We start from the raw sequence: 26129 nt of genomic DNA on the forward strand, positions 1-26129 counted from the left end.
AAATTGGTATTTTATTTTTCCACCCTTGTAACCATCTTTATTTTACTTAGACATCTACAACTTAATGTATTTCACGCTCACCATCATAATGCTTTTTGAATTTTGCCCCAGTTGACACTCAGCCAATTTTTGAGTCCCAGTCTGTCTAAGTGGAGTTGCCTTTCCTCCAAACCCCTATTGTAAGGGTGGGTATGTGTGCAGTCCATGGTGAGACCCCCATATATCTGTAACCTGGTGCATAGTCTGGGACTCACCTCTGGTTCATGAGCTGCAGATGTTCTGGGGGAGACCAACCATGGCTCCACCAAGGCCGTGAATATCAGAGGCGGCACTTCCATCCTGATAGGTGAACTGTACACATTAAGGGCAAGATCTTGTATATTCCTATTAAGCATAGATGGACGGAAGGCAGCAAGATCACCTTCCCAAAGAGGGGGATGCCATGCCTGATGACCTCCCTGCAGATAGTGTTTAGTATTCAAAGAACAGCCCAGTGCCTTTTTGGAATAAGGCATCAGTGTGCTGTGCAGTGCCTGGATCAGCCTCAAGGTGGTGATGCCTGGATCAGATTGAGGAGGGGGCGGGGGGAACAGGACAGGGTCACCATATGGATGATGATGTGGCATAAAGCTTTGTTCTACCAGCAAGGTCCTTCTTTCCCCTCTTCATTTTTTCTTTCCTCCTGGCTTACTCCAAGTCATCTTTTCCTTACTCTCAGCTTTATTTTATCCTGGGAGGTAGGTGGCTACTTGGTCAACATTGTTACTACTGGCAGCTGAGTGATGCTTTTGCTCTGCAACAAAATATCATTTGGCAGTCTGAAGAAATACCTACAGAGGGGAACCACTTCCCCCAGGTGCCTTTCCAGTAGGGAAACCTCAGTGTAAAGTTTAAAGTATTCTTCCCTAACACATTAATATGACTCACATGACAGATTCTTAAGGCGTGTCTGTGCTGTTGCTAGCCCCTCCCCCACCAGCCCAGGATCCACTGCAGCAATACCCTCCCCCACCCCCCAAATCCCATTTAGGGTTCACCCCCTGTGGGGTCCTCTGGTCACTGACCTCTAAATCATGATGAAGCCACTGTTTTTTCTTCATTGTTGTTTTATGAATTGCATACCTATTCTTGGCCCTCTTCGGATAGAGAACACCTGTCTTCCCTACTCTCTGAAGGATGTAAAACATTCAGTGAGCGGAAGGTGTGGGCTGCTCTACACTTTCGTTAAGGCTAAGCGAAGAGGCAGGAGGCAGAGCCCACCTCCTCAAACTTCATCAGGGAGGAAATGGGCTTTTGGGGGCACGTGATATCGCTTTGTCAACAAGAGCTGCAGAGCACTGGTGACCTTTCAGAAGCCAGAGGAAGCAATCAGTAAGAGCTGAACTCACTCCTCCTTTTCCCTAAGCACAAGCCCTGAGTTACCTGAAACCCATGCCCCCAACACAGGACACAGAAAAGACATCACTATTATTAGAGAATCATTTATTGGGGAGAATTAATATTCTCCACGAGAAGGAATTATTTTGTGGTGGGAAATTTTCCGCTCTCGAAACGCTGGAAAAGCGTTTTCTGTTGACGTAGAGACGGATCCCTAAACATAGTGCCTTTAGCAGTGGTGAGAACAGCTGGAGGCCCCTGGGCCGGCTTGACGCCTGCAGGTGGAGCTTGGATGGGGCACATGCTCCCTGCGGGGCACAGATAAGGGACGCTTCTGATCCAATAGCTGATCTTTAAGCGCCACGACTTTCTGAGGGTGTCTGTTGTGGTCTCTGATCCGTCTAGAACATGTAGGATAATTCTGGCCAGCAAAGACAACTTCTTGGTGGCAGGACTTGGCCTTTGGCACTTTACAGGAGGGAGCCCTGTAGTTGGAAGGATGCCCCTGGACGGGCTCTGCCTGGGCCTGCTCTTCTGCCTTCTGCTCAGTTTTCACAAACTTCCTCAGGGAAGGAAGGGGCTCTTGAGGGCGGGTGACCTCTGTTGCACACCGCTGCCCCAGTTTCTCCACTGGGAACTTCCCAGGGACCGTCCTGGTCTTCTGAGCCGTGGTGGTCCCAGTAACGGCAGCTCTCCCTTTAACCAGGCCTCTGCTCTGTGCAGATGATATGGGGCGGCCCTTTTCCGGGGGATGTTCTTGCTTTTTGCCTTTTGTCCCAGGACGAAGCCATTGAAAAATGTCGTTCATCTTTTTTCTGAACAGACTTTCAGGAGGAGGCTGTGCCTTCTGTGATGAGGTCTGGGAAGACTTGCTCCCAAGCGTCTCCTCTGATGCTGTGATCTGAGTAGGGAAACTCTTTCTTGTAGGTTGGGATGTCCCCAACCCTGCATCCCCTCCACCAAGCTCTTCTTTGTTGGGGCCCGGAGGGCTCAGTCTCATTGTAGCTGGTGGGAATTTCTTATCCTCGGACCTCTTTAGGTCTTTCTTAGGGACCCAAGGCTCCTGCCGCTGCTGTCTGCTGATCCCACTGTCCTCCAGATGGACACGCAGCACCTGGGAAGCTCCCATGTCCCCACTGGAGACACCGTGGGCATGAGTCAGTGAGGCCTTGTAAGTCAAGCTCTCTGAGGCAGGGGACCTGTCAGTGTCTTGGCCTTGGACCTGGCTCTGATTCCTCTTCTCTAGTTTTGACTTTAATTCCCCAAACAGATGTTCCTTAAGATCCGATGACTTTGGGTCTTGGGGAACTTGTCTTTTTGGTGCAGGGCTTTCAATGGTCCCAGTAATTTCTATTTTACTGTGATTCTCACGTATCATTTGGGAGCTTCCTGGCTTGCTGGTTGTCAACACACTACCAGTTTTTGACTGCAGAGCATTGAGCTCCTTGGCCCTGAATATGTCCCTGGCCGTGTTGTACATGGAAAAGGGTTCCGACTTCATCTTTTTGTCCTGTCGCCCTTCTCTTCTATCACTGGAACTCACTCTCTCATCTTTTGTCTCAGGTTTGGCACCAGCTTGCCTTGCAGGCAGCTCTGGGGGGCATCTGTTGCCTAGTTGAGTAAATTTCTGACTCGTTTTGCCTGTGATGCCACATGTGACAGGCAGATGAGTCTGCCTGGCACCCTTACTCCTCTGAACAACCTCTGCAATCTCTTGGTTGATACCAGAGGGTGATTGTCTCGGCACCCCTTGTCCTTCCCTGCCCATAGGTGATGTAGCAGGGCAATGACGATCCAGGACCAGGGCTGAATTTGTTGTTTCCGCTTTTTCTTGAAGAACAGATTTAGAGCTTCCTCTGTGGGGCTCGAAGCCCTCGGATTTGGAGTCGACTTCCAAAGTTGGGTTATTTGAGGGGGGCCAGTAGAAATAGGGCAAGGACTGGGATGCAGCATCTTCCAATTTAAACGCCTGTATGGATTCAAGGACCCTGCAGGGCAGGCCCCACTCCATCCTCATACGGAAACTTTTAATATGGGTTTCCATCATCTGTTGTGCACTGGAATCAATGAAGCAAATCTCCTGGAAGGTATTCAGGGAGGAGTCCCCACCCACTGAAGGTGGCAAACTCCTCTGAGTTATTTGGGTGCGGGGTTTGTCAGAAAGCAGCAATGTCTGCTTGCTAGCATGCCATGAACTGCGCACCGTCGCAGGGAGCCGAGCCTCACTGATTTCCTCAAACTTCTTGCTCAAATGTGCTTTCAGGACATTTTCAAGTTGTTTCTGATCTAGACTTTCCTCCAAGGCCCTTGAAGCTTTCCCTGACAGACTTGCCATGTGACTATTTAGGTCTTTCTCAGAGTCATATGCCGGATCCTTATCTGAAGAGCTCTCTGGGTCACTCAACAGATGAGCTTTTGGGCCGTTCTCTGGGCTATGCCCCTGATCCTTCCCCATCTCCTTCTCTACCTGAAGCAGTTCTGAACCCCTCTCATGGAAGCTTTTGGATTGGCTCAATCCAACATTTAGATCTTTGTTCACCGAGATCCGTGAGAGTCCACGATTGCTTTCTGACTTAGCTATCTCTGAGAAATCTCTTGGAGGCATCATCAGTGACAGACACTCACAGATCCTGCGGGGCAGGCCCCACCGGTGTTGGATGAGCCTCTTTCGAAGGTGATGTTCCAGTTTCTTCCTCAGCTCATCACTGAGAGGAAACTCTACGGGAAGGGTGGAGATGGAGGCATGGGCCTGGGAGGCCTGATGGTAAGGAAAGTTGGGAGCTGAAGAACAAAATTCTTCCTGAGATCTTTGGACTACAGAGGGGGAACCCCACAAACTTTCCTGTTGCTTCTGCAACACTTTCCATTCCAGTTGTTGAATTTCAGATGAGGTGAGAGACTCTGATTCATCCGGGGGTCTATGGTAACACACTCCACAGATCCTTCTCTGGGGTAGAGGACCAGATGGTAGGATTGGGAGTGGGGATTTAAGGTGGGCCTGGGACTTGACCTGAGTGAGAGGTAGGGGCTGGGATTGGGGCAGGGTTTGAGGCAAGGGTTGGGGCTGGATCTCAGGCAAGGATGGAGGTGGGCGATGGAGAGGTACTGGGGATTCTTGGCCCATGGAGGCATTTGAGATGGTATTGAAAAGGAAGATTGTGGTGCAGTCACGTGAGTCACGGATAGCAGAGGGCAAGGACTCGCTGTGCAGAGATGGGAGACCCCAGAAGAGCTGCATACATTTTTCCTGTAAATGGTCCTCCAAGATTTTAGGATATGGGGGCTGCTCATGCATGTGCAGCTCCTTTGGTTTGCCTGCACTGCTCCAGAAAGGAAGGGAGAATGCTGAGTCACACTCATCAGCATTTGACTCTGACATTTTCCCCAAAGGATTTAGTTGGTGGCCTGGCCTAAGTTGTTTTGGAAAAGAGCCCTTCTCCTTCTCCTTTTCCTTCCACATCAGGAAATCACTCCTCTTTCGGACTTGTCTCTCCAGGAGTGCCAGGACATGAGGGCTGAGAAATGAGAGGTTACCAGGCTCTATAAGGTTAGCTGTAGGGTGTCTCTCCAGAGAGGACTCTGGAGAATGGAGGGCAAGAAACTCTCGATTAAAATCACATGGTGCCAAGGTGGAAGGTGCTAAGAACAAGTCTTTGGCACAAGCTTGCCACCAGGATAATTCTGAAATTGACAGGCTTGAATGGTCAGTGCCTCTGATTGTTGGGACATAAGTGGACAACCCACCAGGGCTATCTGGAGATGAGTTCTCTGGAACAGACTTCAATAAGATGGAAACCGATTTAGATTGAGTCACAGTTAAAGGGTGGTCTGTCGGTGGTGAGACAGACAGGCTTGGTGGTGCGTGATGACAAGCCAGTGAGTCATTGGGATTCATTATCTGGGGCAAATTTGGTAAGGGGTTAATATCTTGGGAAAGGGTGCGGTCAAGAGAGAAGATCGTATTCAGAGACAGAGTGGCCTCTGGTTGGAGAATAGGACCCGTTGCCTGGGTGTCATGTGGTGGGAGAGGGGGAAGGGCAATGGGTTGGGGTGGGGAATGGTCTGCTGGGAATTTGGACTCCAAGGGAGGAATAGGCTCTGGTGGCATAGAGTGACCCGGTGGTGAGGGTGAAAGAAAGTCAGCTAAGGGTGTCATTGGGTTAGGTGAGAGAACGGAGGGGGGCGGTGGGGAAGGGTCAGGTGGAGGGGATGGTGTTAGGTCTCCTGGAGGGACTTCTGAGAAGGCAGAGGACAGAGTGAATGATGACTCAGTCCCAGAAGCTGTGGAAGCCATAGAGGACACAGAGGCAGTATCATCTTCCAGGTCCTCCAGGAACAGCAGCCGATTGATTTCAGCAGTTGTGCTATTACACACCTCACAGGAGGGGTCTGGGCATAATAGTTGACGAATGCGGGTGGTATCGAGAGGCCGGCCTAGGGGCCTGCGGGAGACAGGAAGTAGAAAACTGTAGCCAGGACCAGAACAAGGAAAGGAGGACCTGCTGGCCTGTCAGGGGAGGGGCCACCTGAAGCCTGCTGCCCCTTCACAATGCCCAACATCAATGACTTCACCATACACTCAGCAGCCCTCACCCCAAGGCGTTCATTCACATACCCGTTCCTATGGCAAACCCCTCCCATGACTACTGCAGGCTGTACTGAATCCCTGGAATTGCAGAGAACATGTCAAAGAGGGATCAGGAAAGAAAAGACTGGTCACCTTTTCAGAATAGAAATTAGCCTCCTTTTCTCCTCTGTTTCCCTCTGGTAGTTTCTCCAACCTGGGAAACCAGAAGAGTGAATTACATGTAATAAAGGTAGAAGCATAGGTGTTACACGGGAGTCCCTTTATGGGAGACCCTTGGGATATTAACGGGATATTAACTCTGAAAGCCCCAAGAATCAGTAGATGTGGTCAAACGGTCAATGATAATATTAATAAGGTTCACATGTGTTTGTTGCTTCATTTATAAAGTACTGTCACATACATTATCCCATGGGATGTTCAAAACCACCATGTGAGGAACATAGGTCAATGGTTACCTCAAAGAGGAGTCTGATCATCCAGGAAGTCAACGTAGTTTCACAAGGTCAGGACACAGAAGTTCTGACTCTTGGCGTCTCCCACGGCAACCCACTGGGCAACACCCATTGTCCAGGCCCATCACTGCTTCATGCCCAGAGCTGGGCAGAGCAGGAATCTGAGAAATGTCTCGGGTTCTGACTACCTTCCCATGAGCCTTTCCTCTGAGGCCTCTATTTTCTGAGAGGGACTCTATCTAGCGACTGACATCCTCAGAGACCATGGACCTGGGACCTCATGGAGAGGACAGGATGTGTCACCCTTGGAGAGCTCAGGTGGGATAGGTGGAACCTTACCACTTGATGTTCCACCTTTTCTTCTCCTCTTGGCTCTGCCCTGACGCTGAGAACAAAAAGAAAAGAATGAGGAGCGAGGACTTAGTTGGCTTGCTCCTCTCTCTAGGAAACTCAGATATTCATCCAAGATTAATGTCACTCTCTATTTTTATTACTAGCACTTTGTGTGCTTTCCCTTTCTGAATTTCTAAAGGTGATAAGATACTTTCAATTTTTCCTTCTTTGAAAAACTCGAAGGAGGATTTTTGGCTAGAGTCCACACTTGATATTCTCAGTCAGAAGTCCTCTGCTCAAGGAGGGCATAGACTCTGAGGCCCCCAGTCACATCTGTGCTTCCTCAGATAGGACCCTGTATCCTGGGACAGAGCTCACACTCCAGTGTCTGCTCAGAGGCTCAGCCCTGCTCTCCTGATCTGCCCAATACAAAGGACGGTTTGGTCGAATGACGCCCGTCATGGGAATGTGACTCGTGATCCAGTGTTGGGAACAGTGTTCTCCTACACAGAACCCAAACTCTCTAAATAACCTAATGCAGGGCCGTGAAATCACTGATGGGATTTTATCCGGGAATCCTCCACCACACCCAGATGGTCTGTGAGTTTTAAATGGGAAACAGTCCCAGCTGAACCCCTAGTCCTGCCTGGCCTATTCCCCTAGAAGGATGATGTTCTATCCTCTATTCAGACTTGCCATCTTAGGAGTCTCTCTGGACCAACTCATTTAAAAATGTGGGACTAGAAATGGAAACAACAATAAAAAATCCCTGTTGGTGGCTTGCCCAGGGATCCTTACCTTTTGGTAGATTTTGGTTTTCCACAAGGTTGGTAAAGATGGAATCCCCACCAGGAAGCACAGGAACAGAAGAAGCAACCACAACCCACACACGATGGTGAGGTTATAGTCACTATCTAAGAATGTTGAGCAGATGCTCAAAAACAACTCCATATGGCTATTCAGAAATGAGAGAACATTCCATTGACTGAACTCCATTTTCTGAATCGCAAGGCTGCCTGAGGCAACTGAGCTCTGAGAGTGTCCGCACTTGCCTATAATCCCAGGCCTGTATCACAGAGCACTGAAGAGTCACAAAGGGTTTCAGAGGGTGGGGGAGGGGACATGAAGAGGGTGTGCCCATGGCCCCTTCCTCCCACCAGCCCAGCTGATCTCTCCATCCATCCTGGGCCCTCCAGGTCCCTCTGCCCTACCCTGCCATCCTATTTTCCAACTCTGTCCATTCATGAAATCATACAATTACATTAATGAAATTTTCTGCCTGTTCCACCTGTACTCCAGATATTACCTGGGCCCCCTTTACTGTTTGGAGAGCTTGACTTTGGTTTCACCAATTCCACTGCCTCGAAAGTCTGAAATGCTCCCTGGAATTTTTGCTTGTACCCAGACATTTACACTCAGAATCATATATGTCCTCAAATCCATCTTTCCTTTAGAATGTTTTTGCCTTACATGAACCCTGATATAGAACTTAAAGTTCTTCTTTACTCATTTGGTTTTGTGCATGTTGAATAACAAATTTTAGTTTTTTGCTTCAGTCAGCCTTTACCATCTTCAGCCAGTGGGGCTGACTCAAATAATTGAAATGAGTAATTCATTATTCAACACTCACAAGACTAAAATCAGTACAGGCGTACCTCACTTAATGAAAGGGAAATGTTTAGAGAAATGCATCATTAGGCACTTTCACTGTTGTGTGAACATCACACAGTGTACTTACACAAACCTAAGTGGTAGAGCCTACTACACACCTAGGCTATGTGGTGCTACCCGTATGGGACCACTGTCATATATGTGGTCCATCAGTGACCGAAACATCGTTAATATTGTTACGTGGTGCGTGACTGTGGTGGATGACAATGACAAAACGGAATACCATTTTCAAGGCTTCTAAAATGGAGCTGGGAGGCCATTAAGGAAGTGGGGCTTATGCTTGTACACCACATCCACCACCAGATGTTAACTGAACTTTTGAGCTTTACCTGACAGCAGAGGTCACATCTTGAAGTGTTTCCTCATTCCAAGAAGGGACAGTCTGCCTAGGACCAACTATGTTCTGGCAAGTCAGCTCACCCCATGCCAGAACCAGTCAGTAACTGTTCACTGTAGACCTTTGTAAGCCTGTGTCCTTTCCGTTTATCTACCCCTGCCTCCTTTGTCTTCCTAGGAGCACATTTGAGCTTCTACTCGAATCTACATCTCCTGAATTGCAATTCTTGAGACCCCAAATAAACTTTTTGGTTCTTTTGCAGTTTATGCCTCTTATTTGCTGACTTTATATGGTGACAGAAGTGGGATCCCTAGCTACTGACCTTCAATTCTGGTGCCACTTCACAGACACAAGCAAGGTGCCTGCAAAGAATCTTTTGTGCTCTGTCGTCTCCTCCTGGTGGCTCTGGTTCCTGGTGGTAAGTCCTCCTGGGCCTGGACCTCCCATTTTTGGTAGAGGTCCAGACTCTTTCTGTAGGCGTCCTTTGATACTGGTTCTGGCCATCCTTCCGTTGTCAGCTTTGTTAGAAACTTCTGTTTCTTTCACTCCTTTTTTGGGCCTTTGATCCTTTGGTAAGTTCATACAGATGAGAAATCCATTTTCTAAGAGGACCACCAAAGAACAGCCCCACTCTGGGACTCCTGCTGGTTTTGTCTTTAAAGAATACAGACCTTCTACATGTAGATTTTTGTTCCACTGGGCTCAGATTACTCAGGGTGATTTAAGGCTTCACTGGCCTAAATGGGGCTCCTTTGAAATTCCTAAATTGGTTTATCTGTGCACTCAATTGGAAAAAGCCTATCAAACCAAACAAGTAAAATGGGAAACTTTTTAACATTGGTATCTTGAGGCCTCTAAATGAAACACTGAAAAGGACACTTCCTTGCAAGCCATAACAATGTCATAACTAAGAATTTCAAATGATTAAATGTAAATGCCATCGATAAAAGAATATTAACTCCTCCTGTATTCGTCAGGGTTCTCTGGAGAACCAAGGAGATTATCTATATATAATATATATTAATATTGCTATATAATAGAATATATAATCCATTGTATCTATATTTAAATTCATTTATTTAGTTCTATAAATTACATATATACACTCAAAATTTATATATGAAAGAAACTTTGGCCTCACCCCTAACTGCCTAAAAGAATTTAAGACAGAAGGCCTGTTCCAGGAAGGAGCTGTCAACGTAGGGAACTCTAGATGTGGTAGAGAAGAAGGTACCTAGCCGGGCCCATTTTACACAAGTTCTCTCTCATTTGTTTAGAGATGGCCCAGCAAACATTTGGTTTTCTGTCTCCTTGTGAATTGGCTTCCTCCTCTTTGAAGTCCCAAACCATGACCCCCAACCCCGCGCCTTTGTAAAATATCTAAACCCTAACCATAGGCCTGGCAGACACGCTGTGGACTGAGCAGCAGCATGAAGACCAGGGTCAACCTGATGACATTGTGGGTGGGACTACTGGCTGTTTGTCCACATCCTTGTCCTGGGTGCCCAGGAAGGCAGTCACCCAGCAACTTGCAGTGAGGTGTGGCGTGTGACTATGTTTCAGCCAATGCAATGGGAGTGGAAGTGGTGTGTGCCATTTCCAGGTTGGAACTTTTGAAAGCAGGTGTGTCTTCTCCGTGTTCCTTCTTTCTCCTTGTGCAGATTGGTTGCAGACAATGATACAGGCGTCAGGAATGGCGGAGCCAAGAGACGGGAATTCACGGGTGACTGACACACCCTGTGGAAGAGAACCACCTGCCCAACGCGAAACCCACCTTGGCCTGTAAGGTAATCACACATAAATTTCTACTCTCTGGTTATTCTTTTTCGGGATCTGCTTGTTATTTTCTTAACTATTATGGAAATATTTCAAATATGCAGAAGAGTACATAGTATGACCTCTATCTCCGGCCCCAATACCCAGAAAGAACAGACGTTCAATTCTGCCCTATTTGCTTCCGATGTTGCATTCATTTGCTGGGGCTGCCATGACAAAATGCCACACGTAGGGTGGCTTAAACAATAGAAATTTATTTTCTCACGGTTCTGGAGGCCGAAGTTCAAGATCAAGGCGTTGGCCGGTATAGTCTCTTCTGAGGCCTCTCTCCCCGGCCACTTCTCCCTGTGTCCTCACACGGTCTTCCCTCTGTGTGTGTCTGAGTTCTAATCTTCTCTTCTTACGTGACTATCAGTCACATTGGATTGGAGCCTACCCATGTGACCTCACTTGACCTTAATTACCTCTTTAGAGGCCCTCTCTCCAAATACAGCCCTATTTTGAGGTCCTGGAGTTAGGACTTCAACATATGAATTTTCAGGGACATGATTCAGCCCACAATGATATCTGTGTTTTTAAGAAGCAAAATGTTGCCGTCACACCTAAAATTCACATTTCCATCCCGTTCTCCTCCCTCTCTCATCATAGGTATCAGTATCCTAAAATTAATTACATTCTTTATGATTCCAAGAATATCCATGTGCATGGCTCCATTAACAAAAGATTACATTTTTATGCATAGTCAAGACATACATGTGTATGTCTCCATGAACAAATTCTTACATTGTTATGCACTTAAAAAATGTACAGGAACAGCATCACACTGCACATGTCCTTCTTTGATTGGCTTTGGGCTATAAATGGGGAAGGAAAAACAGCAGCCGAGGGTAAGAGAATAAATAAACGGCTTATGCATAAAAACCCAAAAGGACAGATTTCCAAGAGCGTCGCGGTTGGTGACCATGTGGAGGGTCTGGGAGAGAGGTGGTTCTGGGAGAGTGGTTACCTGGAGAGGGCGTGGAAGCTCAGTGCCCTTTCCCCATGTCTTGCCCTATGCGTCTGTTCCATCGAGCTATTCCCGAGTCATATCCTTTTCTAATAAACAGGTAATCTAGTAAGTAAGAGGTTTCTCTGAGTTCTGTGAGCCGCCCTAGCAAATTCGTCGAACCGGAGTAGAGAGTCTTGGGAACCTCCTACTGACAGCCAGTTGCTCAGAAGCATAGGCGACAACCCAGACTTGCTGTTGGCACCTGCAGTGGGGGCAGTCTTGTGGGGCTGAACCCTTAACCTGTGGGGTGTGATGCTGTCTCTGGGTACATAGTGTCAGAATCGAGTTGAATTGTAGGACACCCAGCTGGTGTCCCAAGAATTGCTTGTTGGTGTGGGGGACTCCCCCGACCCCCAACCCCACACACATTGGAATTGGTACCAGAACCCAGGAACAAACTGTGAAAGATAAGCGTCTTAGCTTGGGTTCCCATAACAAAATGCCATAGCGTGGGTGACTTAAACAACAGAAATTTATTTTCTCACCATTCTGGGGGCTGGAAGCCTGAGAGCAGGATGCCAGCATGGTCAGGTTCTGGCGAGGGCTGTCTCCTCAGCTTGCATAAGGTCCCCTTCTCACTGAGTCCTCAGATGGCGGGGTGTGTGTATGCGTGTGAAGAAACAGAAAGAGAGATCTCTTCAACTTCTGATGAGGCCACAGTCCTATCTGATTTAGGTTCCACCATTATGACTTCATTTTCACCATAATTACTTCCTAAAGACCTTGTGTCTGGACATGGTCACAACGGGGGTCAGGGCTTCCATTATATGAACTGTGGGGAGACAGAATTCAGTCCATAGCAATAAATAAAGAGCAAATAAATAGAAACAAAGGTTTGGCATTTATCTTTATCATTTCCTTTCTTCCTGACTTTACTGTCTCGCTCTTTGTCTAGCTTCTTGAGCAAGCAGCTCGTTGGTTTCTAATTTTTCTTTTTAGATAAGTATATTGAAGGTATCTTTCTTCGAAGTATTGTTTAATTCCGTCCACCAGATTTTGTCATGTAGTGCTTACAGCTATAATATTTCCTAAGTTCCATATGAGATCCCTTTCAACGCAAGGTTCTATAAGTTCCCGGCCATTATTATTATTTTCTCATCTGTCGCTCCTTTTACAAGTATGTAATGTTCCTCCTTGTCACCATGTTGGTTTTGTCTGGAGCCTTACCTCCAGATTTCTATAGATATACTTTTTTATTGACAAGTAAAGGACAAAATGAGGAAATATCTTTGCTATATATAAGCGTGGTATCAGTCTACACTCCTGGGGCAGTGTAGACTTCTAATCTGTCACTTATCCACCTTTGTGAAAAGGAATTCTAATATTGGCTCACTGAAGTCATTTTGGTCAACAGCAGAGGAAATTGATAATATGTATGTTTTCATCAGTCAGATAGTCCATGTTGTGCTGTATTCACAACAAACTCCTAAGTCTCAGCTAAAAATAACCAAGGTTTATTTCTCAAACATGCTCCATGTCATCAGGGGCTGGCTCTGTATTATCCTTGCTCAGTCTGGAGGATTGAGTAGATGGCAGCTAAAAGATGCTCGATCCAACTTCTTGCACAACTGCCAGGCAGGAAAAACACACTCCCACTGTTTGCCAAAGGTTCTGTCTGGAAGAGACAACCTCACTTTTGCTCAAGTTTCATTCGCCAAAGGCTCACAGAGTCACCTCTGACTTTAAGGGGCCAAGAAGATACATCCCTTCTGTGGGCCAGAGAAGAGCCGACAATATCTGGTGAACAGCAGTAATAATAACTATACACTGTGCTCTATTGTGCCTTCCAAAGCTTATTTTTGCTTTTTGTTTGTTGATTTTTCAAAAATTCCCTTCAGTTATGTGAGTTACCATAAATCCTTCTAGTCAATTTCTTTAATAAGAAAACTGAAGTTAGCCAGAGTTAGCTTCTTTCGCTTAAAAAAAAAAACTAAGGCATTAGATTTGGCGTTATAAATGTCACTAAGCGGCTTAGGAAAGTGAACTTCAGTTTACACCTTGGGCTGGTTTTGAAGAAAGGGTACACACCGATTTTTCAAGGATAAGGTTTTAATAGGAAAAGAAGCAGGGCATGGCATGAGCCAATATTTAGGTCCGAATAATTACTGGTGGCTGCAGCATGTCAGGCAGGGAGCCAGCTGTTTTTGCATATGCTCTCTAAGTCAATTTAATTCTTTATAAAAACAATATGAGGTGAGTCTTACTATTCATCACTTACATATGCAGAAACTGAGGGTCAGGGAGGTGAAATGACCTGTCCGAAAGTCACTTAACTAGCAAATGATGGCTTTGTTTCAACTCCATCATCTGATCAGGCAGAGGTGAAAGAGAAGAATGCAATGTGTGCTTTTGGGTAGTGGGTACTGTTCGGTTTGGCAGGACTGTGGGATACATGCAAGGCGGAGGGGCCCTTGAGTGCTAAGGCAGAGAGTTGGAGTCTATCAGGTAGGCAGTGAGAGGAAGGTTTCTGCATCAGAGAGGGCACTGGTGGAGCCATGCCTCAGAAACATTGATCTGCTATTGTCCTCTACGATGAAGAGAAATGAGGCACGCTGGAGGCCTGGAGACCAGTTGGAGCAGCATTGTAAAAACTCTCATAGGCCTGAATGGGCATGGGTGTTGGCAACGGAAAAAGAAAAAAGTATTCTATCGAGTCTCCAGACGCCCAGGGAATTGCTGAACGAAGTCTGAGTTCTCCCTATGTAGATAGCTCGTACTTTCCATTATAGGTTTCTCAAGAACTGGCTCCCAGAAAAAACCTGGATGGAGAACAAAACAGGTAAGTGCCCAAGTGAGAAATCTACAAAGCTCCTCTCCCCAAAAATCACCTCTTCCCCATCAGTTGTGGGGCCTAACATTTCACCAACGGGGTTCCGTTCTTTCAAGAGTCTCTTATTTAAGTAGGACTATCTGTGGACAAGAGGGAGAAGCGACACTGGGAAGTGTCCTCATTAGCAGCATCCAGGCAAGTAACATAAATGTATGAGGGCACTCTGGGGGGGCACCGTGAAGAACAGGGCACATGCTCCATGTCAGGGGGGCCTCTCGGTTCTGGCTGAGGGGCCCAAAGTTGCAGGATCTACTATTTCAGCAGAAACCTCATAGCCAAATTTTTTGGGAAAGTCCTCAATTTTACAACATTGCAACCAGTTTCAACTTCTTAATATCACTGCGCTGGCCACATTCAGTTCTTAATTTGTTACCAGTTTGCCACCTCTAGGTTAAATGTTAGTACCATTTTATCAAAACCTTTCCATATTTGAAAGCACATCTTTAGTAAAAGTAGCTACAGAGCAAGTTCATTTGGATTGCCGAGAGCTGGGATAGAGAAGTCTGGGAGCCGGGCAGGGACTGTAGGGAGGCCCCTGGACCACGTGCTGGGCATCCTGGTGCCTTAGCTTTGAAAGGGAGATGGACGACAGCAGTGACAATATTTGCTGCAACCGGGCCCTCCTGGGCGACCACCCAGAGCTGGGCCTGGAGCCGAAGGAGGGATGGGCAAGCTGTGCTGCTCCCAGCTCCAGTTGGCCCCTTCCCATTAACATTACAGGAGTGCAGTTGCGTGGTGTTTGAAAAAGCATCCCTAGTTCCACGAAATGATTTACAGGACACCAGACTCTGCATTTCAGAGGTCTCCGGTGTACCATAAAAAATATATTCTAAAGGAATAATCTTTATCTGAGCTGAAGCTGCAGTGAAGGAAGCTCATGTCCAGCTGAGAGCAGCCGTGAGCTTCTGTTCACTCAGGGAAAAGTCTGTGTTCATGTTATTGGAGCAACATTTTTTTCTCTCTTTGGCACTAGGTATCTAGTTAATATTTAGACACTATATACATTTTCTTTCAACTGTTGTCCCCGTTATGTGATCAAACAAAACCGGAGATGCCAAGCACATCAGCCCTGTAGGTGAAAGCAGACCCTCCAGGCACCCAGCTGTGGCTAGCAGGGTAAACAGGACTCACTGGAGCCAGCCTCTGGGAAAGACTGGCGCCAGGTGCGTGCAGGGCCAGCCCCTGCCCCCAGGAAGCAGAGTTCGCTGGAGTGCCTCAGTTGATAGCTCTGCCTGTTCCTGCCATTCCAGCCTCGCGTTTCCTCTACCTCCCTGAGCAAAAGGAAACAGGAAGCAAAGTGTAGTTTTGAATGTTCCAAAGCTTTCTGATGTTTACCATTCCCCCCAGGAGAGGGACGTGAGGGACAGAAATCTCTCTGCAAAGAAGATACTTTGTAATTCAATGAAGCGATGCACAGACACAGCAACACAACTTCTCTCTGCTTATAAGGTGTTTAGAGCGATGATAGTCTCAGTCTATTTTGGTCCAGGGAAATCCAGGGCGCATGTGCATCTGTGGTTCAGGGTGTCCAGGAGGAGACAGCCTCTCCTTTTGGAGCAGAAAGCACAGTCAACCAACCGGTGGCGGGACAGAGGCAGAAGCTCTAGGGCAAGGAAATTTGTGGGTTTGTGTCAAAGCTCCGCCAATCAGGAGCTTCAAGTTACGATGGGGAGGCTGGAAAGATGGAAGTTGGCATGGGAATCCTGGTATGGACAAGAAATTCCTCCTGGGTCAAAGGCAGGAGGATGTCCAGGAAGGGAGAAGGGCGGGTCACGGATGGACCGAGTTTACCTGGAGTCCCATGAGAAAAGGGGAAGCGAGAGCTCACCGCCTTGTGGCCGCCAGCTACCTGTTGGGCGGCACTGGCGGCAGGCGTCGGGCTCTAAGTCTCTGAAAGTATCAGGAGAGGGAAGGAGAAACTGGCGTCCCAGGCTCCCAGGGGAGGGGAACCTCTCCAGCATGAATGTGGTGCGGGGCGGGGGAGGGGGGCACGATCTCCGCTTTGCCGGGTGCCCCAGGCCTAGCGCACGCCGCCTCTGTTCTACGTCCCCCTCTGCAGGCGCGCTCGAGGCGCACTCCCCCTTCCCTCGGCGGCGCGGACCGCGCGCCCGGGCCCCTCCGCCTCCCATCCACGCCTTTCTCTTCCCGCAGAAAGTTAGCAGCGGGGAGGGAACTCGGGGCTGCAACAGGGCGCGGCGGCGGCGGCAGAGACTGAAGTAGGAGCCGCGTCGGAGCCGGGGAAGCGGGGGCGCTGCAGACGGAGCAGGTGCAGCCGGCGGGTCCACGCGCCCCCCTTGGTCCCCTTGCCGGAGGCTGAGGGGGGTGGTGGGGGGCCACCCGGACTCCGTGGGAAGAGTGGGGAGGGGGATCATGCAGCCGGGCTCTTCCCCGGCGCAGCGCGACAGCGGCCAGGGCCGGGGTGCAGTGGCGTCACTTCATGCAGCCTGGGCGGCTGGGGGAGGGGGGGCCGGGCGGGGGCGCTGGCGGCGGCTGAAACCATGTCCTGGCTGCGTCGGGGGCTGCCGCCGCCACTGCCGCAGCGAGCCCGGAGCCGCGATGACCCCGTGGCCCGCACCTCCTCCGCCTCTGCCTCCACTTCTCGCCGCGCCGCCGCCGCCTGGCGCGCAAGCTGCTTTTTCTCTGCGCCTTGTCCCTGTCTGTCACCTACCTGTGCTACAGCCTCCTGGGCGGCTCGGGCACCCTGCAGTTCCCCGTGGTGCTGCAGGAGCCGCCGGCACTGCCGCCGAGCCCCTGCCGAGCCCGCCGCCACCCTCTCTACTGCCGCCCCCCATGCGCCTCGGCACCCCGTCACAGCCCTCCGCGCTGCCGCCGGACAACGCGAGCCGCGAGGAGTCTCCGGAGCCCTCCAAGCAGCCCCCTGCCCCCGGGGCCGACGGCTGGGGTCTGGCGAGCGGCAGCGGGTTCGCTAGGGACCCCTGGCTCCGGACCCCTGTGGCCCCTGGCGAGATGATCACGGCGCAGAGCGCGCTGCTGGAGAGGGAAGCGCAGAAGTCCAGCACCACCCACGAGGAGCTCGCAGGCCGGAGAGCGGTGAATGGGAGCAGCGAGAGGAGCGGCGCCCTCAGCACCCCCAACTATGGGGAGAAGAAGCTGCCACAGGCGCTCATCATCGGGGTCAAGAAAGGAGGCACCCGCGAGCTGCTGGAGGCGATCCGAGTCCACCCGGACGTGCGGGCCGTGGGCGTAGAGCCACGCTTCTTCGACAGGAACTACGAAAAGGGGCTGGAGTGGTACAGGTAGGACCCTGGGCTCGGCGCAGGCGATAGATGGGTGGGGAAGACCCAGAGGGAAAGCTGCGGCTTCTCACGCCCTTCGACATCCAGGCACCTCCCCGAGAGCCCTTCGCCCCACGAGGGCTGTGCGGACCCTGGCGGGGCTGCTCGGGGGAGCGCGGAGAGGACTGGAGGCTGGCCAGGGATCACTGTATTTCAGGGCTAGGGGAGCTGGTGTCACACTGCCCTGCCTGCCTCAGGCTCCTCACCCAGGGAGGTGCTTTCTGAAGCTGCCTAGCTCTACGCCTGGAAATCCCCAGCCCAGGTGCCCACGGGGTGTTTCGCAGGCCAGTCTCTTGTGGGGCTCAGCGCTGCTGCGTTGGGGACGCTAAGGCATGAAGCAGGATAGCTAGATTGACTGAAGGGCTTTGAGATCTCCTGGAATCTCTCAAAATCGCCCTCAAACGTATTTGCGTGTCTGGAATCCGACTTTAGTATTTTCAGGTTAGAGCAAAATGAACAGGGAACAGTTAAAAAGATGATGCTGGCGAGTTTTGGCTTGCTAGAAAAGACTGAGGATGTTCCCCATCTCCAGCAACCCTGGGTTGCTTTGGCATCAGGAGCATCGAGGTCTGCAGGACAGTCGGTGCCCTAAGAGTTTTTACATCCTGCACCCCTGCCCTTTCTAACCGTCGCCTCCTTGGCAACAGATTAGAGCTTCTGTCTTGTGAGGTGTTCATCTCCCTTGTCTTCCACCGTCTCCCAGCGGTGAGGGAAAGGAGAGGAGAGTAGAAAGTTAAGTGCAGGTAAAATAAATTAGTAATCCGGCTTTCTTGCCCGCCATTACATTTAAAAAACACTGGAGCAGATTCCCAAAAGGCAAACCTCCTTTGCTCCCCCCCCCCTTTTTATCTCTTTCTGAAAAACATCTGGATGGCTGGTCCCATCTCTGTTGCGTCTCAGTAATTAATTGGAATTGTCAGACAAACACAGGCTTTGTCAGCTAAAGTGGTATTATCATCTTCACAAGGCCAATAGGTAAAATAAGGATTGTTTCCTGACAAGTTGCCTTGCTGTTGAAGAGATGTGCTTTCTAAGTTTAAATTACAGCCTGTGAAAGTTTTAGAAATAACCTAACTTCAGAAATATATAGCAAATGTGTATTATATAATAATATATATTACTATAGGTATGTATTATATAATATCTATTATATATGAATATATAATATGTATTGATTGATTTCTTCCGCTTTAGAAAATACCCCTTATGCTTTCAAAGCTTGAGAAAAGTACACTTAGGCATAAACATTCCAGCAGGTTAAATGGAAACAGCAAATGTGTCTGTTAATGTCTTGTCTGTTTCAACCGAGAGAACTAATTGCAACATTTTAGGAGGCTTCAAACAGCCGCTTCCTATCAAAACAGAAACCAGTCAATGCCTGCTTGAACTGGAAAATCAGTTTTATAACATTGCAAGTCATGGCTTCGAGTTTGCGATTATAATTAAAAAGGTGTCAGGATGATTAATGCAGCAACAGCAAACCAGAGAAAGAAGGGGATGTTTGGGAAGGTTTCGGTTGTTTAATTGTTGGTTGTAGGAATGTTCTGATTTCTGCTGTGGGGCAGCTTCAGCCCTATGAGGGTCACTGTGGTCTTTTCCAGTTCTAATTTTAAAGCTGTGTATCTTGTGAGAAGTGTCAGATGCCCTTTGGGGGAGAGGAAGGCCTGAGGATCAGACCTTTCCAACATGTGTTGTGTTGCTTTGTGGCAGCTGGAAATAGAGATGGGGTGTTTGATTCAGGTGACTTAAAATAACGTTGATGACGTGTGCGTGGTGGAGTGCTTGTCAGGAAGTCCCATCGTAGGGTCTGGAGAATTTTCTGAATGAAAGGATAGAAGATGCCAGATTTTCTCATGTTGTTTTTACACTGTGGCTTGGAAAGGAAGGTATGAACTGGCCTCGCTGTCGTGACATGGCTACTGAAGATGTCATTCCAGCTCGGTGGTACTCTCAGCCATCACTTGTGGTATTTGGGCCTTGTGGTATTGGGTGTCAGTATTTGGTAGCCACCTGTAGAACTGTTCCACTGGAGAGGTGTGGACAGAACTGGATCCTCTTGATCCTCACTTCAGAGGACCATGCGGTGTCTCTGTGTCCTCGATCTGCTATGCCAGTGACTTGCCTGTGGGAGACCCTTATGTTCAGTGGTGCCGATTGGAAGTGCGGGAGGAGAATCTGTCTAACATAGAGGTAATCATTAGCCACCCAAACCTGGCTGTTGAGAAGACTCCCAGAAACCCCTTGGACCTGCAGGAGCCGAGTGGGCTGGCACTGGCCTTGGACCGCTCTCCAGCCTTATGAGGGACAGCAGTGCTTTGAGGACATTTGTGGGATTTTTCCTTGCTGCACCTCTTCAGGCTCCTCTCTCTCCCATGTAGGAAGAGGGGATGACAACCTCACTCTATTGTAGGAAAGGAAACAGTGGCATTGATTCAAACCAGTAACAGAAACCCTTCCTCTTGGTTCCCTGATGCAACTGCGTCTTTTCAGTGGTGGCATCGCTACTTAAATGGTTATACCACGTATTCTGCCTGAAATCTTACTCTACTGTTTAACTGGTTAGAGATCCACAGGTTAATTAAAGGCTTTGATTTCCCCCATATATTTATTTTGTTTTTGTTTTTCTTTTCAGTGTGTTTCCCAATAGCCTACTAATTCTGCTAGTGTTTCTGTTCTGGTTGTGTTTTCAGCAAGAGGGAGAGCGAGAAGAAATTGGGGCTGCTCTCGGCACAGCTGGCTTGGGGTTTCCTCATATCCAACTAGGCAGCCCTAGCAGTTTTATTTCTGGTGTCCCTCAGGCTGTATCTAAATCTGGGTTTTGCTTTCTTCTGTGCTGTTGATCTAACGTGAGTCAAAGACACATCTGAGATGAGGACACGTGCATTGGATTTTCAGGGCAGTATGGACTGATGGATTAGGATGTGTGTGTTAAAGCTATGGAGAAGCAAGCTTCACTTGGTGGATGGACAGAGGCCAGTGATTAATAAGTGGGAGTAGATTAAACCCTCCACTCCTTCCTCTGTCCACCCCCCAAATAAAAGGGCAAAGCCAGAACACACCTTTCAGTATGAGCCGATACACTCTGGCTGGGCAGAGGCCTTGAACTCTCCTAAGGGATGGGACCTTGTGGCAGGCCAACTGGCTGCCACGGCAGAACTCATCAAAGTGAGAGAGACGACTCGAGCTGTGGCCTCCCTCGTGGTTTACAGACTGAACAGTAACCGTGACCACTTTGCTCTGGGAGCCACTCAGCTCCAGGGTGCTGAGAAGGGACCCTCCACGGTTTCCAGTTGTCTGCAGTGGTAGCAGTTAATAGGCAGGTCCCATTGGCTGGGGGAAAATAACTCAGGAAAACAGCTTCAGTCATGCTCATGCCACACAGAGGAAAGTGGTCAGCACCATTATTCGCATGTGGTATTTGGAGAGAATGAAAGAGGACAACGGAAAGGCGCTGGCATTGATTGAATGCCTGTGATTGTGGTGGTTGGTGCTTCACAGACATGTTATCACATCGGGGTGTCATGATGAGGCTGTGAGTTAAACAGCAATATTCCTGGTTTACACTCCAGGTGGCTCCCGGAGGGTGAACCACTGGCTGAAGGTTGCTCAGCTGGTCAGTGGTTGAGTTGACCACATCTGTCCAATTTCAGAGTGCTGGTTTCTTTCCCTGTGCCACGCTACCACTCAGAAAGTACTGGAATGTCTTTTCCTTCTTTCATTCAACAAACACTTAATAACGTTTACCATGTGCCCAGTACTGTTTTAGGTACTGGGGATAAAGTGGAGAACAAGACAGAGGGAGTACCTGTTCTTGTGGAAATGGCATCTTTTAGTAGGGTGGTAGGGGAGACAGCAAACAAACGAGTCGTTCTTTTAACCTTTTTAATGTGGCTGTAGAAAACTTAAAATGACACTTGTGACTCCCATTGCATTTCCAGTGGGCAGGGCTCCTGTAGAGCAGTGCTTTTTAAACTTGAAATGCACATGGATCACCTGGGGTGTTGTTAACATGCAGATTCTGATTCAGCAGGTCTGGGGAGGGGCCTCAGACTCTGCATTTCTAACTTCCCAGTTGATGCTGATGCTGCTGATCCCTGAACCTCACTTTGAGAAGCAGGAGTTTAGAGAGTAATTGGGGTGTGTGTGTGTGCATGCACAGATACTATTTTAAGTCAAATGGTTAGGGGAAACCTCTCTGGGGAGGGGATGTAAATGAAGTGAAAGAGTAAGAATCTTCCATGTGGATATGTAGGTGGAGAGGTTTCCAATAGAGGGAACAGCAGGCACAAAGGCCCTGAGGTGGAAACAGGCCTTATGGCCTTACAGAGTGTTCTTTCATTATTTCAAAAGCAAGGTGTTTGTAGCTGGACAAAATTGGGTTTTGCAACTTACTAGTTAGATGATCTTGGTTGGATAACTGATTTAACATCACTCATTTTCACTTTGTTTATCTGAGAATAATGCCTGCCTTGCAGGATTGTTGAGAGGAACAAATGAAATAATAAAAGTGAATGTATTTTCTAAGCAAAAAGTGAGTATCCTAGACCAAAAATCCAAATGGACTCAACTACTGGGTTTTTCCATTTCTCAAATCCTTTTGGTCTCATATGCCTTACCTTCTGTCACAGCTGTCTTAATAGTGAGAGAAGAGTCTGTTATTGGGGGTGTTTTTAGGAAAAGTCTAATAATGATTGGCTTTGCAGTCTACATCTGCTTAACCTCTTAAACCAAGGGTCACCAACTCACATGCCTTCTGGGCCCACAGCGATTGTATAAATGAGTGAAACAGACCAGGTGGGGAGAAACTGGGACGCACAAGCTCTGTCTAAAGGGGCAGCTACTCTTTTCCACGTGCAAATGTGGCATCAGGGTTATCAGATCTTCCAGTTGGTAAGAGAAACTGGAAATCCAGTTTTTGATGTGAAATTATCTGGTGTTTAATGCTGGCAACAGATGGAAATTTCTTCCGAGCGCAGTGTGGGCCAGCACTGCAGACAAACAAAACCCACCTGTGGGCTCGGTACAGCCAGCCGGCTACCAGTCTGTGGCTCTGGCTTAAACTCATTTTGGAAAGTAACTGGCACACCCGTACCCTTTGTGGTTGTCAGAATTGTGGCTTCTGTGTGCTGTTTTAGGTTACAGTTTTCCCCCTTTGCAGATGTTGCAAGAGCATGGGGCAAATACCTCCCAGATACATTGCAACAACAGCAAAAGGAGCTGGGTAGAAAGAGAAACATCGAGGCAGAAAAAGACAATTCCCCAATAAATTTCCCATTTGTTCCCAATGAACATTTTCCAGAAGTTGAGAAAATTTTCAGCTTTTCACTCATTAACGAGGCAGTCCCCTATTTGATCCATATTGATAAACTGTACTTATGTAATAGGGTCTGGTCAGGTGGATTGAGTAAGACCTGAGAGTTAGAAAAATTGAGTTCTGGCTTTGCCTTGCCCCATCCTAGTTCTGTTGGGCGTTGGGTTACTTATATTAAATTGTTTCTTTCTCTCCTTTTCTTTTCTTTTCATCTTTTTTTTTTTAAATCCCTGTTTCTTTTCTGATGAGGTTATATTGTCTCCGTAGGGCCCATTCGCCCACTAAAATGCTTTGGTTCTGGAGCAGACGTCTGTGTTAGACCCTTCAGAGGAAGCAGGAGAGCACTGTAGGAGCAACGTTATTTGGAGCCAGTTTTTGTATCTCTGAGTCAGAATCCACTGCATCCTCCTTGTGTGACCTTAGACAAGTTACTTAATATCACCAAGCCTCCATTTTTTTGTCTGCAGAATGGGCTCAATGTTACTTACTTGTAAGTGATTATGTGAGGGTGAAATGAAGTGGCCCTTAAAAAGTGCCCCCACGCAGAGTGTATGACATGATAAATTTCTTCTTCTCCTTCTCTCCTCTCTCTCTTTCCTAATTTTCCTTTTCCTTTGCATTTCTCCTTCATTTTCCTTCAATTCCTTCCTTTTATCTTGCCTATCAGTACAGAAGGCCCTACAGAGAAAGCTGTAATGCATTTTTCATTAGCAAATCATCTTTCATTTCAAGATTATGTCTGAATGAGGGATCTCAAACCCTGAAGCAGATCTTAAGTAGCTCTCCAGAGAATAATCCAAACCGATTCCAGAATTGGGTCTACTGTGACATGAGCCGAAGGAGGAGAAGAGTCTGATTTCCTGGGGTACCTGCAGCCAGCCTTCTCCACTAAGGGGACGGGGGATGGAAGGGGGCAGGCTCTCGGGGCTTTCCTTCTCATATTTTCTTGAGCCCACTGTAGGAAGGAGGCCGCTTGCAGTGGAGAGAGACTGAGGCATTTAGAATGCTGAGGGCATGCTTTGCCTTCCATTTTTCTGCAGAGCTGAAGGCACTGGAGAAGGCAGGACTGTTCTGGCAGACCCCGCCAAACTCCCTACGTTGCTATTTGGCCACTTTCCCTGGAGTTCTCCAGCCATCATAACATGACTTAATTATTTTAACTTTTGTAAATCATACCAGGCATTTTTAGTTTTAAATTGAGTCAGGAGAGGGGCCTTGAGACTTTAGGTGAATGAGAGATTGCCAGGGTTGTACGTTAGAAAGTTTTAAAGGTTTTGGGTTTGCATAATGGATGCTATTTCTGAAACTGATTGAACCAACGATCTTTCAAGTAATCTCTTGATTCCATTGGTCTCTGCGGTTTGACAAGCTCCTCTGTAACTGTCTTGGGAATTTCAGTCTGAAATTATAATTCACTAAGGGAGCTTTTCAGCCCATCTTGCCATTCATTAAAAGCAAGCGGTTGATTTTTTTTTTTTCTTAACACTCACTAGTTAGGGTTGCCTACCTTTACTTTTTTTTTTTTCAATCTTTATTTAAGAATGTGTAAAGCATATTTACAGGGAAACAAAGCAGCACATCAATTAGGCAATACTTTTTTGGTTGTGAATGATAGAAATTGAGCTTAAATTATTATAAACAAAAAAAAGATGCTTTATTGGCTTATGTAATTAGGAAGTCTGTGGGGTAAGTGGCTTCAGGAAAAGCTGAATCCAGGGGCTTGAGTGATTTGACAAGGTCTCTGTCTCTTTCCATTCTTTGCCGGGTTTGTCTCTACCTTGCCTCATTCTCAGATAGATTATCTCACTACATTTTAGGCAAGATGGTAAGCAGCAACCCGAGACAAACATTATATGTTTATTTAATTCTTTTGGAAGTAATACATTTTTTTTAAATTGAGAGGTTTATGCTTTCCCCCAAATTACAGAATTGTTAAACCCCATTACGGAAGTCTCTAGTGTATTGTTTTCCTCTGCATTGTGTTGAATTGTAAATGCTATTGCAAATTCCAGAAATATAAAATTTTCTAAATTTTATAGTCTCTTTTCTTGGTCTCTTGAAAATTTTCAGCTAGCTCTATTCACGTAAAAATACCCTCAACCAAAAGCAGTAGTAAACCATAGAGAAGAAAATAACTTCTCCATTAAAACACAGACGGCTCCACCACAAAGGCCCATATGAAATGACCACACATTCAAGCAAAGCTGAGTTCCCGAAGGCCAAGAAGATTCCGTGATGGATTGCCTCCAAAGGAGAAGCGTAGACCCATATTTTCATGAGTACAGTTTTGCTGATCTAAAGATGTCTGGGCACACTGAACAAAGTACTTTACTTATAAATGTAAGTTCACATTTGTGATGTCTGATCACTGAGATAACTAATAATGAGGCTACATGAAACTTAGGGTAGATAAGTGATTTTGAAAAAACTTTTCTTAAGAGCTTCTGCAAGAAATTCCTGGAGATGCCTGTGGTCCAGGTTGGGTCATGTGCTCATTCCTAAAGCTGTCGTTGTGTAGTACCCTGATCGGGCCTGGCTGATGTAGCCACCCCTTTGGCCTGGAGTGGTGGGGGGAGTAAGCAACCAGGGCTAGTCCCACTGAGACCATAGGGAATAGTTTCCCCATGAAGATGAGGTGTTCAAGGGTTCTGTTGCTAGAAGTGGGGACCAGTCTAGCCACATGTTTATTAAACCTATAAAGATCTACTTGGGACAGGTGTATGATCTCTCTGAGTATTTTAACCCAGAAAGAGGGACAAAGGGTTAATATTGGGAGGTTCCATGCACTTGTTATTTTAGTTATTCATTCATTTATTTATTCATTAACCATGTATTGACTGTCAACTTTGTGCTGGGGCAGACATGAATCAGTCATGGCCGGTGACCTGAAAGAGCCTGCAGAGTGGAGAAACGGACAAGTGAATGGTTACCTCACAAAGTAATAAAAGTCCTGACACAGTGGGGTTTATTCCAGGAATGGAAGGATGGTTCAATCTTAGGAAATCTAATAATTTGGCTTATTCTTAGTACGGGTAAATGAGAAAAATTCTATGATTTATTTGATGGATGCTAAAAGGCATGTGATTAAATTAGCATCTATCTCTAATTTT

At 47.5% G+C, this 26129-nt stretch overlaps 1 long non-coding RNA gene and 1 pseudogene across 1 annotated transcript; one reads left to right on the top strand and one right to left on the bottom strand.

Annotated features, from left to right (window-relative positions):
* Window positions 1–1465: 1465 nt before the first annotated feature.
* Window positions 1466–9024, bottom strand: LOC138922130 (uncharacterized). Its single transcript, XR_011435208.1, has 4 exons — window positions 7549–9024; window positions 6757–6802; window positions 6098–6158; window positions 1466–5819 (listed from the first exon to the last, which is right to left on the bottom strand). It is a non-coding gene; the product is annotated as an uncharacterized lncRNA (long non-coding RNA).
* Window positions 9025–10454: 1430 nt separating this feature from the next.
* The window catches only part of LOC138922127 (heparan sulfate glucosamine 3-O-sulfotransferase 4-like), a 58870-nt pseudogene continuing 43195 nt past the window's right edge, over window positions 10455–26129 (top strand).

The sequence above is a fragment of the Equus caballus genome, unplaced genomic scaffold (assembly GCF_041296265.1).
Source record: "Equus caballus isolate H_3958 breed thoroughbred unplaced genomic scaffold, TB-T2T haplotype2-0000451, whole genome shotgun sequence".
Taxonomy (NCBI): Eukaryota; Metazoa; Chordata; class Mammalia; order Perissodactyla; family Equidae; genus Equus; species Equus caballus.